The sequence below is a fragment of the Dasypus novemcinctus genome, unplaced genomic scaffold (genome assembly GCF_030445035.2).
Source record: "Dasypus novemcinctus isolate mDasNov1 unplaced genomic scaffold, mDasNov1.1.hap2 scaffold_177, whole genome shotgun sequence".
Taxonomy (NCBI): Eukaryota; Metazoa; Chordata; class Mammalia; order Cingulata; family Dasypodidae; genus Dasypus; species Dasypus novemcinctus.
In genome coordinates, this window is record NW_026688164.1 from 164,512 (window position 1) to 180,637 (window position 16,126).

Here is a 16,126-nt window from a genome sequence, read left to right on the forward strand (position 1 = left end):
GAGCATTTTTTCATGTGCTTTTTAGCCACTTGTATTTCTTCTTTGGAGAAGTATCTGTTGAAATCTTTTCCCCAATTTTAAAGTGGGTTCATTGTCTTTTTCTTTTCAAGATATAGGAGTTCTTTATATATGCAGGTTATATAAGTCTCCTATCAGATATATGGTTATGAAATATTTTCTCCCATTGTGTAGGCTCTCTTTTCACTTTCTTGACAAAATCCTTTGAGGTACAGAAGGCTTTAAATTGAGGAAGTCACATTTATCTATTTGTTCTTTTGCTGCTCGTGCTTTTGGTGTAAAGTTCATGAAGCCACTTCCTATTACAGGGTCTTGTATATGCTTCCCTACACTGCTTCCCAAAGTCTTTATGGTCTTGGCTCTTATATTTAGGTCTTTGATCCATTTTGAGTTGATTTTTGTATAAGGTGTGAGATGGTAATCCTCTTTCATTCTTTTACATATGGATATCCAGTTCTCCAGGCACCATATTTTGAATAGGCCATTCTTTCCCAGTTGAGAGGGTTTGGTGGCTTTATTGAATATTATATGACTATATATTTGAGGATCTCTATCAGAATCTCAATTCGGTTCCATTGGTCTGTGTGTCTCTCCTTGTGCCAATATCATGCTTTTTTCTCTACTGTAGCTTTGTAGTATGTTTTGAAGTCAGGTAGTGTGATTCCTCCAATTTCGTTTTTCTTTTTTCTTTTTCTTTTTATTTCAAGATACTTTTATTTTTAAAACAGGTCACAACATTAAGCTTTTGGCCCATTCTGGGGTTATACAAGCTACAAATGCTTGCTCAGCAGGTGAGAGGCATCCCTTAGAAGTATGTTTGAAAGTGAATAAAAATCCATATAAAACAAAATAATCAAGTAGTTTCCATAGGACACAGATAAGTGTAACCCCATCTCCTAGTCTTCCTTATCTCTGTGTCTGTGCCAACCCTACTCTTAGAAGGACATTTCAAAACTAGCAGTAATTAAGTTAAATGATCCCCCCCCCAGATCCCTCCATTCAAGGTAAACTCACAGTTAGCAGCTACAAAAATGGTATTTACACATTAATACTAGCTGGAGCACAAGTGGCCGGGTGGCGCTTCATCCCACTTTCCCAAGCACAGGAAAAAGGCAGAGCACTGGCGTCTTGCTCCTCTACTTCAGGTGGAAACCCCCGGCTCTCAATTTGTTGCATGACTTGCCATGCAGGCCCTGACATCACATAGTAGATGGTTGACCTCTGGAACCCATTGAAAGTGGAAGCAGTAGCCACAGTGTAAGCCCCCAGCATCCAGTCAAACAGCATCCAGTCACCCACGTGCATTTCTGGCAGGCCACAGTGCTCAACGATCTGATCAAGGCCATCACACGTGGGTCCCCATATGCTAGATGAGTAATACTTCTCATCTGGTTTGCATCTCTTCTGCAGAAGAAGCTTTACATGCTCATGATCATAAAGGATACAATTAAATGATCCATATACTCCATCATTCACATAATGCATAAAAGTTTGTTCACTCAATTCATCTTCATCATCAGAGCCTGTCTGTTCCTTAAATACAATTTATTTTGGCAATGATATTCACTGCAAGTGTGAAAGCTGAAGCAACATAATATCAGCCTGGTTCAGCTATGATTCTCACTCCAGAATCTAATGGGAAATACTTGTCTAATGCTGGATTAATGACACTGGTTATCTCTTCAAATTTAAGCTTCACGTCATCAGATCTGGGAAAGCCACCACCAATATCAAGTAGATACATGCTGAAACCAACCTCAGCTCCCATGTCAAAGACACAGCGGGCATCATAGATGGCCTGCACAAAAGTTTCAGGATCAGTATAGCCACTTCCCACATGGAAGCTGACATCAATGACATCAATATCAAGCTCTTTAGCCCATTCCAAAAGAAGCTTACTGGTTTTCTGTGTGGCTCCAAATTTAACACTGAGGTGGCAGACTGCTTTGGAGTCATCGGTGGCAATCCACAAAACCAACTTTTGCCTTTGGATATGCCCTGGCCACTTTCATCAACTCAACCTCGCTATCAAAAGTCATCATCTCAACTCCATTATTGGCGGCATAGTTAATTTGAGACACTTGTTTACAAGGGTTTGCATAGATTATCCTCTCTGGCGGCACCCCGAGACTCTGCACCAACTGGATTTCAGTCTTGCTAGCACAATCAAATCCTGTCCCTATGGAAGCCAGGGTCTTCACTATGGCTTTACTGTCATTACATTTGACTGCAAAGAAGGGGGTGACACGAGGAAGAACTTTTAACCATCTCAGATGTTTCTTTAGAATGTCTCCAAGGTCTGCAACATAGAAGGCATCTTTATCATCATCAGAAGAAACTTCATTAATTTTTTGGCCCAGAATGTCCTTGGCAGTAAAACCTTCATCAGGAAATGGCAGTCAAACTCCTCATTACTGAAGTTGTTCATGGTTTCTTGATGTTCCACTGAAACACAACAAAATGGAAAACTAAGAGACAGAATTTAAAGAGATTTCTTTCAACTTTTCAGGAAGGCAATTCTCCAGGGATTCCAAATCTTGCTGAATTATAAGACTTGTGCCCTTGATGCAGCAGTGGAAATGTTCTCCTAGCACTTGGGTGCCGGGGCCACTCCCCGAGGAGGTCCTGCAGCCCGCAATGCTGCCACCACCACCGCCCACCTTGCTCCCTCCCGTTGGAGGACTGCTGGCCCAAGGAGGCACCAGAACTGTGCCAGAGGGTGGTTGGTGGCAAAGCTGCAGAGGCCTGACTTATTTTTCTTTTTCAATATGTCTTTAGCTATTCGGGGCCTCTTTCCTTTCCAAATAAATTTCATAGTGAGTTTTTCTAATTCCTTAAAGAATGCTGTGTTGATTTTTATTGGGATTGCATTGAATGTGTAGATCAGTTTTGGTAGGATAGACATCTTGATAATATTTAGTCTTCCTATCCATGAACAGGGAATATTCTTCCATTTATTTAGGTCTTCTTTGATTTCCTTGAACAGTCTTGTGTAGTTCTCTGTGTATAAGTTTTTCACATCTTTAGTTAAATTTATTCCCAGGTATTTGATTTTTTAATTTACTATTGTAAATGATATTTGTTTCTTGATTTCCTCCTGAGCTTGCTCATTATTTGTATATAGAAATGCTACTGATTTTTGTGCATTCATCTTATAACCTGCAACTTCACTAAACTCATTTATGAGTTCTAGAAGCCTTGTTGTAGACCTCTTAGGGTTTTCTATGTATAGGATCATGTCATCTGCAAATAATGAAATTTTGACTTCTTCCTTTCCAATTTGAATGCTTTTTGTATCTGCTTCTTGCCTCAGTGCTCGAGCAAGTACTTCTAAGACAATGTTAAATAGAAGGGGTGAGAGTAGGCATCCTTGTCTTGTTCCTGATCTTAGAGGGAAGGATTTTAGGATTTCACCATAGTAAAAGATGTTGGCTGTGGGTTTTTCATATATACTCTTTATTATGTTAAAAAAATTTCCTTGTATTCTGATCTTTTGCAGTGTTTTTATCAAGAAAGGGTGCTGTATTTTGTCCAATTCTTTTTCTGCATCTATAGATATAATCGTGATTTTTTCCCTTTAATCTGCTTATATGGTGTATAACATTGATTGATTTGCTTATGTTGAACCATCCTTGCACACCCGGAATGAATCCCACTTGGTTATGGTATATAATTTGCTTAATGTATTGTTGAATACAGTTAGCAACTATTTTGTTGAGGATTTTTGCATCTAGGTTCATTAGAGAAATTGATCTGTAATTTTCCTTTCTTGTGGTGTCTTTGTTTGGCTTTGGTACTAGGATAATGTTGGCATCATAGAAGGAGTTAGGTAATGTTCCTTCTGCTTCAATTTTTTGGAAGAGTTTCAGCAGGATTGGTGTTAGTTCTTTCTGTAATGTTTTGTAGAATTCACCAGTGAAGCCATCTGGCCCTGGGTTCTTCTTAGTTGGGAGGTTTTTAATGACTGATTCTATCTCTTTACTTGTGATTGGCTTGTTGAGATCATCAATTTCTTCTTTCATCAATATAGGCTGCTTATGTGTTTCTAGGAATTTGTCCATTTCCTCTGAATTGTCAGTTTTGTTGGAATATAGTTTTTCAAAGTATCCTCTCATGATAATCTTTATTTCTGTGGGGTCAGTGATGACATCTCCCTTCTTGTTTCTTATTTTGTGTATTTGCATCTTATCTCGCTTTTTCTTTGTTAGTCTAGCTAAGGGTTTGTCAATTTTATTGATCTTCCCAAAGAACCAGCTTCTTGGTTTTGTTTATCTTTTCAAGTGCTTTCTTATTTTCTATTTCATTTAGTTCTGCTCTTATCTTTGTTCTTTCTTTCTTTCTTCTTCCTGTGGGGTTACTTTGTTGTTCTTTTACTAATTCCTCCAAATGTGCAGGTAGTTCTTCAATTTTTGCTCTTTCTTCTTTTTGGATGTATGAATTTATGGCTATAAATTTCCCTCTCAGTACTGCTTTTGCTGCATCCCATAAGTTTTGTATGTTGTGTTATCATTTTCATGAGTTTCAAGGTAGTTATTAATTTCTTTTGAGATTTCCTCTTTGACCCACTGTTTTCTAAGAGCATGCTGTTTAATTTCCATATCTTGGTGTGAAATCTGGCTTCACTCCACTGTGGTCAGAGATATTATTTTTTATGATTTTGATCTTTCTGAATTCACTGAGCCTTTCTTTGTGGCTAGCATATGGTCCATCTTGGAGAATGATCCATGTGCACTTGAGAAAAATGTATATCCTGCTGTATTCGGGTGTAATGATCTGTAAATGTCTATTAGATCCAACTCCTCTAATACACTGTTTAAAGTTTTTATTTCTTTAGTGTTTCTCTTTTGAGATGTTCTATCCAAAGTTGATAGTGGTGTATTAAAATCTCCCACTATAATTGTAGAGTCATCTACTCTTTCACTTAGTTTTTCCAGTGTTTGCCTCATGTATTTGGAGGTGCCCTTGTTAGAAGCATAAATATTTATGATTATTTGTTCTTCTTGAGAGATTGTCCCTTTCAGTAATATGTAGTAGCCTTCTTTGTCTCTCACAAATTTTTCACATTTAAAGTCTATTTTGTCTGATATTAATATAGCTACTCCTGTCTTTTTTGGTTATTATTTGCTTGTAAGATTGTTTTCCAACCATTCACTTTCAACCTCCATGAATTCCTGAGTCTAAGATGTGTTTCTTGTAGACAGCATATAGATGGGTCATATTTCCTTATCCAATCTCCAAGTCTGAATCTTTTGATAAGTGAGTTTAATCCATTGACATTCAGTGTTATTACTTTCAAGGAATTATTTATGTTAGCCATATTTTGATTGGACTTGTGTTTGTCATATTTTGTTTGTTTTTTTCCTTCTCTTTTTGTCTTTTTTGTTGCTCTTACACTCTCCTCCAACTCTGCCTCTCCTGCTTTTTCCTTTCTTCCTGAAGAACTCCTTTTAGTATTTCTTGAAGGGCAGGGTTCTTGTTGGCATTCTCTTTCAATTTCTGTTTATCTGTGAATATTTTGAACTTTCCATCATTTTTGAGTGCTAGTTTAGCTGGGTAGAGTATTCTTGGTTGGATTTTTTTTTCTTTTAGTACCTTGACTATATCATACCACTGCCTTCTTGCCTCCATGGTTTCAGATGAGAAAGCAGCACTTAATCTTATGGAGCCTCCCTTGTATGTGATGGTTTTCTTTTCTCTTGCTTTTAGAATTTTTTCTTTGTCTTGAGCATTGGATAATTTGACACATATATGTCTTGGGGTGGGCCTGTTGGGATTTATGATGTTTGGGGTGTGTTGTGCTTCCTAGACATGTACATCCATCTCTCTCAGTAGATTTGGGAAGTTTTCAGTCCTTATTTCCTCCAACAGCCCTTCTGTCCCCTTTCCCTTCTCTTCTCCTTCTGTGATGCCTATAATACATATGTTTGTGCATTCTGCATTGTCATTCAGGTCCCTAAGTCCTAGTTGGATTTTTTCTATCTTTTTATCAATCAGTTCTATTATCTGTTTGATTTCAGATGTAATGTCTTCCATGTCGCTAATTCTCTCCTCTGCCTCTTCTAATCTGCTGCTATTTGCAGCAAGTGTATTTTTCATTTCTTGAACTGTGCTGTTCATCCCCATCATATCTGTTATCTTTTTGCATAGGTCTGCAATTTCCTCTCCAAGTGTTTTCTTCATATTGTTAATCTCTTATATATGTTTTGAGATCTTTAATTACTTGTCCAATGTTCTGCTCCCCTTCCCAGCTTTTAGTTTGTTCATTGGATCCAGCCATGTTTTCCTGATTATTGGTTTGGTTTGTAATTTTTTGTTGCTGTCTGGTCATCATTTTATCTTGATGGGTTTAATCAGCTCCTTAGCTTCTTTGTCTATTCTTGGGGATTAATTAGTTGTTCTTGCATAAGTGTTATGTCTTCTCTTTGTCACTTTGTTCTTCTTATTCTATGTTCTTGTTGCTGGCTAAGTTCACTTTGAAGGAAAATATTAGGGCCAGGGAAAGCAAAATGAGTAAGAAAAGAAAGTGTGTAATGTAGTATTGGTAATAACTGTTAACAGAGCAAAAATGTGAGATCTGGGAGAATGGATATTAGACTCACATAAGTTGTGTTGAGTTATAGCAGTAAATAGAGTACCTATAATGAGACAGTCAACTGAATATGGGAGAAATAGAGTATGAATTAAAAAGCAGTGTTTTAATGAGAGAGGGAAAGAGAAAAGAAAGACAATAATATCAAGAGTGGATAAAAGACAAGAAACAGAACAAAGGTATTAGAAATTAAAAGTCAGACAATTTGGGGGCCAAAGAAAGGGAGGTGGAATGTAAGGGAGACAGTAGATGATGGAGGATAACAAGATGTGGGGGAAAGGGGATAGTGTAGGTGGCCAAAATCAATTCACACAGAAAAGAGGTAATGGAGGATGAGGAAACACAGCAAATGTGAAGCGCTCCCTGCAGCAACTATTATATAAATTAAATATAATAAAATAAGAAGAAAAAGAGAGAAAAGAAAAAAAGAGAAGAAAAAAGAGGGTGGGCAAAGAAAAGGGAGGGAAACAAGCAAGAAAAAGAAAAGGAGAAAAAAAACTAAATAAACAAAAAAGGACCTTGGGGGATAAAATGGGAGAAAAGACCAGGAGATAATGCAATATTAGCAACCAAGACAAAAAAAGAAGAAAAAAGAAAAAGAAAAAAAACCAGAAATGCTGAGGGATAGGATAATCAAAGACCTCAGTGGACTTCACTGCACAGTGGATTCAGGGATGGGAAGGCTGTGATATTGCAGACTTAAGGTGTGTGAGTCTCTGGAGTGTGGGCCACCAGGGTTTAGGGGACACAGACCTGGGAACCATGCATCCAGTTAACAGGGGGCCTGGGAGCACTGCAGTGCAACACAGCCTTCAGGGATCCCTGCAGCTGGGCACAGCCCTAGGGAGAGGGGCTCCACCTGCAAACTCTGACCTCTGTGTCAGAAACCCAAAATTCCACCTCTTACAAGAATCTCTTCTGTTACTGTCTCACCAAATAGACATCCAGACACCTCCTGCCCTGCAAGCCCCTGAAACAGCCTGCTGGGTGTGCTGCTGCACTACAAAAAGTTCAGGGACCACCCCAGACAGGCTGCCAGCCCTAGGTGGAAGGGTTCCTCCTACAACTTCTGACCTCCATGTCAGAAACTGCAAGTTCCACCTCTTGCAAGAATCTCTTCTGTCACTGTCTCACCAAATTGACATCCAGTCACCTCCTGCCCTGCAAGCCCCCGAAACAGCCTGCTCAGGTTTAGGAACACCCCACACAACAAAGATCCCAGGGATCACCATGGCCCAGCCGCCAGCCCTAGGGGGAGGGGCTCCAGCCAGAACATCTGACCTTTGAATCGGAAACCCAAAATTCCACCTCTTGCAAGAATCTCCTCCATCACTGTCTCACCAAATCAACTTCCAGACACTTCCCACCCTGCAAGCCCCCAAAACAGCCTGCTCAGGGCTTGGGAACTCCCCAGCAAAGCAAAGTCTCCAGGAATCACCACCACCGGGCAGCCAGTCCCAGGGGGAAGGGTCCCACTCACAACCGCAACCTCCGTGAAAGAGACCCAAAATTCTACCTCTTCCAAGAATCTCTTCTGTCACCATCCCACCAAATCAACATCCAGACACCTCCTTCCCTTCAAACACCCAAAACAGCCTGGTCTAGCAGGACTCCAACCCTACTCAGCCGCTTCTTTGCAGGAGTGATTATAAGGTGTACTCACTCAGATGCCATCTTGCCTCCTACCCACAAATATCTTTTTAACATAGGGTAAAGCATCTGCCATATCTGAAAAGATTCCAGGTGTTGATGCTGGGGCAGCCATAATTGCTAGCTCAACAGGTGCATTAGGTAGAACTGGATATAAGCTAGGATAAAGACCTGGATGATATATGGAGACTGCATGTTTCATTAGAGTAGACAGGTATTTTCTTAACTATAAAAGGGTTAGTACTAGGACTAGGCATAAAGCCAGGAGACTCTCCTCTGCCTTTTGGCTCAGAATTTCTTTCTTTCAAATGGCCCTCCACTTTCTGTTTGTCTATGGGTTTTGAAAATATAGTAATTTCTTCTTTGTCATCTTCCTCTGATTGTAAAGGATCTAAGGTGGCAGTAATTTGCTGGCACAAAGCTCACACAGATAAAAGGAATGGATTCCCCTCTTTGATATGCTCTCTGTAAAGCTTTCATTACACATCTCCACTGTTTCAAATTTAAAACATTATGCCCCTGAGGCTGAAACCAACCACAATGCTTTTGTATTAAAGCAAACAATTCAATTAACTCACAACTTTTTACAGGCACCCCACTAGCTTTCAACAAAGTTTTTAACACTTGCAAATATTCTTCCACACTTCCCATTTGAATACCCATTACCCTGATGACTTCGTGGAAATGTTACTTACCTAAAAGAAGACTTGAGTCACACTGCTTTGGACGTCATTTACAACCCTCGTAGGAGTCCTTTCCGTGGGTCCCAATACTGTTTTGGAAGACTCACTTCTTTGGGCTCTGCATTGGGCACCATTTGTTGGAGATTTGGGCCTGAATGTTATTGGGAATGAAAGAAAGAGAAAAAGAAGAATGAAAGAAAGATAGAGAGAGCTGGGATCAGGGGGTCTGTGAGTAGAGACTCATCAGACAACTTTTTGTTTACAAGGCACTCTATATATACCCATCTACATGAGAACAAGCAGCAATATGCAGTTAACTATCAGCATTACTCATAGTCTAAGGAACTTAAAAAAATCTTATCTCAAGGTACAAAGTCTAAGTGTTCAATTTACTACAAAACGTTATGTGCTCATCTTTTCTTTTAGTCTTTAACAGCTTCCTCCTGTTTACTGGGGAACTCTTTATTACCACATTCCTTTGGTTGCAAGCATAGCCATGGAAAGAGTATGTCTCTCCTTGTGAGACCTCTGTGCCACAGTTTCCAAAGGGAAAAAGCTATAAAAGATTCCAGTCTGTAATTGGATGCAGAAGTTATACCATACTCAGCCATGAAAGGATAGTAGCTGCGGTTGCAACATTACATGAGGTGTCAGCTGACTTGGGTAGGGGGTGTACTTTTTAGTTAATAGAGCTCATGATTTGCTGGTTGCTAATCTCAAGAAAAACCTAGCATATGTCAACTCACAGACTGACCTGAAATCATACTGCTCACTCCTTAAAATATCCAAATCCTCTACTGTGATACTTTAAATCCAGTACTCTGTTGTCCATGCCTGAAAAAGATGATTCTCAAGATTGTGAGGTTCCTGTTTCTCAATTGTTATCCCCAGGACCAGATTTACCAAAAATAAGGCAAAACAAAGCAAAACACACACACACAAAACAAAACAAACAACAACATAAAAATCCTTGCTAAACCTGGGTTAGATCAAATTTTAAGATGTGTCTTACCATAAAACAGAAACAGATAATTATGAGGCAGACTATGAAGTAGCCACTACAGTAGAAGCAATTACTGGTCAACAAGCCCCTAGCCTCACCATGCCCTAGTGAGCTGTGGTAAAACTTTTAAATAGAGGCAGTCATTTAGCTAAAAGGAAATCACAATATTTATACTGACCGTAGATATGTGTTTGGAGTAATTCATGATTTGGGAAGTTTATGAAAACAAATGGACTCCCTGAAGTCATTAGGAAACAAATAAAAAATGGTAAATATCTGAAATAATAGATGTATTTCTATCACCTAAGGAAAAGGTAAAACAAAGAAAAAATGCTGTGATAAAAGTGGAAGCTCACACTCACAAAACTTAGAAGAAAAATGCCAACCTAGCAGCTCAACAATATGTGGAGACAACAAAACAGTTTCCTTATACAATGTCCCTCCCTCATAAGCCCTCTCCAAATGAGTTAGCTCACAGTTAGGAAAGTGTTTTTGTATTTGAAAAAGAAAAATAGAGTCAGTAGGGTTGATGTGGGCTATGGGTGGAAGGCTCTTTGTCTCTTCAGAGATAACTAAGTGGTTTGACTTGTGGGTGTGGAACGGTAAGAGGCTGCAGTCCTGCCCTTAGGGACCAGCAGCGGCTCCAGTCCCAGGAAATGTTTAACAATGCAAGGGCTATAAACTTTAAGTATTTAGGGGAAATGCAAAAACCAAATATGCTAAAGGCTTATCTAGAATGTCTGGAGTCCTTGCTAAAAGCTTACCTAAGATGTGGAAGATATATGCTAATTGAAGCCTATTGAGAACTGAAACAAAGGGACCATTTGGCCTTTCCTCTCTGTATAAAAGACGTTTGAAAATCTTGTTCTGGGCTCGGGATTCAAACTGAAAGCTTCCGAGTCCGGCCAGCCATCAATAAACCATTTTTCCTTCTCAAAATCATTCCTGACTCCTGGCCTCTCTATACTCAAATAATTGAACTTCTCTTAAATTCCACAACATTTTTGGTGACTCTGGTGGGACTACAAATGAAGGCCAGAGACGGTAGCATTTTGCTGCCCCTTCCAAATCCCCGAGGAAGCCGGGAGGACTCGGGTGAACCCCAAATCTGGGCGCCCCTGGGTTAAATTTAATCCAGAAAAGATGTGGGCTCCACCAGAATCTTCCCGACAAAAATCGAGGGCAATGGAAGGTCTGAAGAGAAAGATTCTGGGAATGAAAAAGAACTCTGAACATGGAAGAAGGTAAGACTCCCCGGGTGAGCAGAGTCTGGAAGGCCCTAGCTTTAATTGCTAGGAAGGGGAGGCTGATCACCTCCCGGGAGAACCCTAGTAGCCCCAGAAGGCTGGGGGGAAGCCGTTCTCTCTAGGCTTGGGAAAAGGAGGAAAACCGGGGAAAAGCCCTGGTGTTTTGGGTTTGTCTAACTGCATGTTAGAATCTGGTACTGGTCTTATATCCACTAAAGGAGTGGAGTCTCGATTTTAATAGGAAGGGCTATTTATAGGTTCAAGTCCTAATGTCCTGGAAATTGGTCTAGATTAAGGGAAACAAAACTTGGTTACAGGAAAATGGATCGGCTTTTCTGGTGGAGCTTGGTCTGGGTGTAAAGTTTAAACAGTGGAAAAGTCTAGCTGAAATCTTTTGTTATGGTGCTAATTTGTGAATGAATTCGCTTTATACCAAATGTTAAGTGTTCTGAGGTTTGTGATGGCTGTGGGGGGCAGCCATGGTGAAAATAAATATATAAACTTGTGGGTCAGATTAGTGACCTTTGTGCTTCTGTCTGTGTCAGCTCAAGGCCAGTGTTGGAGTTGTCCTTATGTAAAGTGGAATTACAGCTGAGCTGGAGCCCTCCCTTGCCATTGGCAAGGGAGTGAAATGATTCTGGGGCAAAAGCTGAGGAGTCTGGATGTTTGCGGAGTCTAGATGTTTGTGCATGCTCTGCTGTCTTGTCTCTGGTCTGGCCCTTTGCCGGGGCTTGGAGGCCATCTGTGTCCCCGCCACGCACCCAAGTTTGTTGGGGATGTCCCAGTCAGGGTGGCTGGGTCCCTGGGAGAGTTGCCAAATTTGAGTAGGTTCTGTCTGCCCATTTTGGCTGAAAGCTGGAAAGGGGGGAGCGGCTTGCCCCTTTCCAGTGAGTCCACCCTTCTATTCATAAGCCGCATTCCTGTTTGTTGTGCGCCTGACTGCCTAGAAGGGGGGGGAAGTGAAGAGGGTGAAAAGCAGAATCAGAATAAATGCAGTAAATTTCCCTCCTTAGGGTGTCAAAGCCAAAATACGTTTGCATTCTGCTCAGGTTCTTAGAAGGTATTGTAGTAACCTTAAGTAAGAGAATGTGTTCTGTGAAGGTAAAATTTGTCTTAAGGGTGTAAATATAAAAGTTTTACAAAGCATTGTTTAAGGTATTTAAGTGGCTAATTGCAGAAAGTCATTATTTAACAAAACTGAATTGATAATAATAATAATAAAAGGCAATTTTATAACAAACTTATTTGGCAGCCAATCTCCGCTGCCAACTTGCTTCCAAAAAAACTGTTTCTGGTATTACATGCTACTAAGTATTTAAAGTGAAGAAAAGTTCATTATTTTAACAAACTTGTTTAGTATTAATGGCAATTATATGTCGTAAGAAGTTTGCCTGGTAACTTAGTATGTGGGATATATGGAGTGTGTTTTTATTGTTAAGGAAACAGAAGATGATTTTGTCCTAAGATAAAGTGATTGATTATTGGAAAGAGTAGAGTGTGGGACAGAACCTGAATGAATACTGAAAGTGTAGAAGGTTTGTGGAAGGAAATTTTTATGATTAAATTGAGTAAGATCAATATACAAAGAAAATCTTTTATCAATAGCTTCTTGTGCTTTAACCTCATCATATCCTCAATGTTTGAAGAAGAGTCTTACCTCTTTTAAAAGAACATTTTATGTTCTAGAAATCAAATCCTGAAAAGTAGCCTTTTATTTCAAACTAACTGCAAGGGATTTATTCTTTTACTTTAAAGGAAAAATTAAAGTAATGGTTAAGTTCATTTAATATGTTATAAGTTGAATGAAAGGTATTTAAAGGTGTTATAAAATTAATAGGTTTTTTAAAAAATTAATAAAAACTGTAACTAAGAGTTAAAATCATTTATAAATGCATTTATATTATAAAACAGTGGAAAGACAATAACCGAGATTATAGCTGGGTGAATTTAGCCTGAAACTATTATTTAAGTGTAAATTCTACACTAACCTTTCCTTTGTTTATGGTTACTTCAAGCCTAACCTCACCCTTTGCCTTTGCCTATGGTTACTTCATAATTGAGAAGAGCTGGGACATCACTGTCTCCTCTCCTGGTATTAGTAACCCTTTCTCTCATGAATTCAAGTGTAAACTAAATAAATTGCTGCCTGATAGAATAAGGTTAAATGGCCACTGGAGTTTTATTATCTCCAAAATCAAAAAGGGGGGTGGAGGGGGAGAAGTCTCCTGCCTTGATGGTCAGTGTTCCTAAGAGTGGCAATTCATGAGAGAAAGCAGTCTGTCTCCCTGAGGCTTCAAATAGCCTCAGTAAATATATATAAAATTAATCTTGTTGCTTATCCAAAATTCTGCTAATTTCAAAGTAAAATATAAAGTTCTAAAACAAAATGGTGCTAAGGCATTGAGAACATTTTGGTTATTACAATCCATTAAGTAAGAAAGAAAATTCTTGTGGTAAACTGCATGGTCATAGTGCAAATTAAGAAGAGTTTCAAAAGTCTTTGAAAAGTTTAAAGAAACTAAAGTCATGTTGTGTCAAACTATTCATGTCTGCCTATTTGCTCAAATTGTTGAGGTTAAATATGCAGTTATATAAGTAATATGTATTTCTGGACCCCTAATTAATTAAGCTAAACAGTATATAAAATGCAAATTATAAGTAATATCAATGAGTTGTGTTTGTGTCTAACTCTTTGTGTCTGCCCATTTAAAAAAAAAAGCTCAATGTATGTCTTCATACATCAGGATAATATCAAATTAACAAATAAAAATTCTTAAAAGAGGTCTATTCAAATTGTTAAAAATTAAATATGCAGTTATATTTATAAATATTCTTAAAGCCCAAATTAAACTAAGCAGGATGAAAAAGTCATAGAAATCTGATTATGGAAACAATTGGAAAAGGGCCTCCTCTTTGCAAGAGCTTTTAAGGCAAGACTAGGTGTGGCAGATTAAACCTATCTACTAGGCTAGGGAATTAAGAATCAGTTTGCCTGGTAATTTCCCAGTTTAAACTTTTATCAGCCATAAATTGAAAAAAAAAAAAAAACAAAGATTAGGTTAATTTTCACATAAGAAAAATGTTGATGTAACCCGGCGGCCTGCTGCCTCAGTCTCCCACTCCCGGGTTGGACAGCAGTGGAGGAGACCAGTTTAGGCCAGTCCTATGGGCAGTGGAAGGGTGCCCAAGAAGGAGCTAACTAAGTCGGTGCCATTTCAGCACTAAATTCTATTCCTTATTTGACAAAGGGGGGAGCAGGTAAAAAAACTAAAATGGTTGGAATGTGATAGAAGAAGCAGTTAAATCAAACTTTTGCGTGGGAAAGTTAAATCTCAGATAAGCTGTAACTTCTGAAGTATCCAATCTATGGAAAAACAGGAAGAGCTTGCATGCTAGGCTTAGGGGTATAAATTGTGTCATTTTTCTTTGTTCGTGGCACCAGCCATATCTGGCTCTGCACCCCTTCTTGCAAGATTGAGAATAAATTATTTTCTTCTCCACAATCTGGTGAGGCTTAATTTCTTCCAGAAGATTTCTTTCCAACGAAATAAAGGTAATTAGTGGCTCTATTAACAAATTTCAGTAAGTAAAGGAAAGTCCATAAAAACTATGGAGAGATCTTTCCTGGGTTATGATTAAAAAAAAAAAAAAAATTAAGTAATTGTGTAATGTGTTTTAAAACCTGGTAGTCAGTATGCTTTTAATTTAATAATTTTCATAACTTAAAGAAAAAGAAGTTTTTAGCTTCCTGTAAGGGAAAAAGAGAACATTCCTTGCATAAACTATTATGGTTTCAATTTTATTTAACTTGAGTGTAATCTCCCATAGTTAATTTATAAACTAAATTAACATTATATGTACAAAATCTTTACAGTAATGAAAATTGTAAGTTCACATTGGTGAAATTAGGCTAAAGGAAAAAGATTGTAGATATGCTCTCTTAAATAAAGAGTAAATTTCTTTCATTGGTAATTGTAATTTAGTAAGTTTATTTAAACATGAGGTGGCTAGTCAATGTGGTTATAGTCAATTATAAAGAGTTTGTAAAACATCTTCCAAACGGAAAATGTTTAAATAGTTCTAGTTGTAGAAGTCATTGTTATAAACCTGTCTGAAGGCCACTGCAAAATACACATTTAAGTAAATGGTAATAAAAAGTTGTCTTGATTCTATTGGAAATATTCTGTTTTCATTCTAACAATGAAAAATAATATTTTTCCTCTATTACTAAAGTAAAGTACCTACTGTTATCTTCATAGTAAAATTGTGTAAGTAAATAGTCATTTGATATATGTATTGCGTTAAGTTGTTTAAAATATATATAAAACAAGGAATAAACTTTAACATTGTCAAACTCTTGTGCATTCGAACCAGGCCTTGTATACATTATAGGTGGCCTCTCCATGTGAGTTATTGGCTAGGCTGGTCACTGACCCCTCAATTAAAAATATGTGCTATATCAGTCTCTGGTTCTGCTCCTGAAGTTGATGGAAACTATATTGCAGTTTCAAGCTCCTGCAGCCAATAATGACTTGGTACAGCCAAGTGTACAATGGATATCGCTTCCAGACTGGCACTGTTCCATGGTGCCAGAGAGCACTATGCACCAGGCTAGTAGAATACTGGAAAATCTCTCTAAGATGAAGGATGCTGCAACTTGCTCACTGTGTTGAAGAACATGCTAAGTGGAGCCATGATACCAGGAACTGTAAGTAAAACTTAAACACAATTGGCATTATGGCCTGCTCTCATGGAGAGATAACATGTAAAGTATTACAAACCTGAAACTCAAAACTAATAATTGCAACTCTGAATCCTTATGCATTAAGTAATACATTAGTTAATATTAAGTGCTGCACTTTTATCCTGTACTAAATATATGCCTAATAATTGTAATGTTATCTTTTCTATTTTGGATCAAGTGCAGAAGTATATT

The 16,126-nt window shown here is 38.3% G+C and overlaps 1 pseudogene; it reads right to left on the minus strand.

Annotated features, from left to right (window-relative positions):
* Nucleotides 1-1,044: 1,044 nt before the first annotated feature.
* LOC131277604 (ornithine decarboxylase pseudogene) lies at nt 1,045-2,506 on the minus strand (annotated as a pseudogene).
* Nucleotides 2,507-16,126: the final 13,620 nt, after the last annotated feature.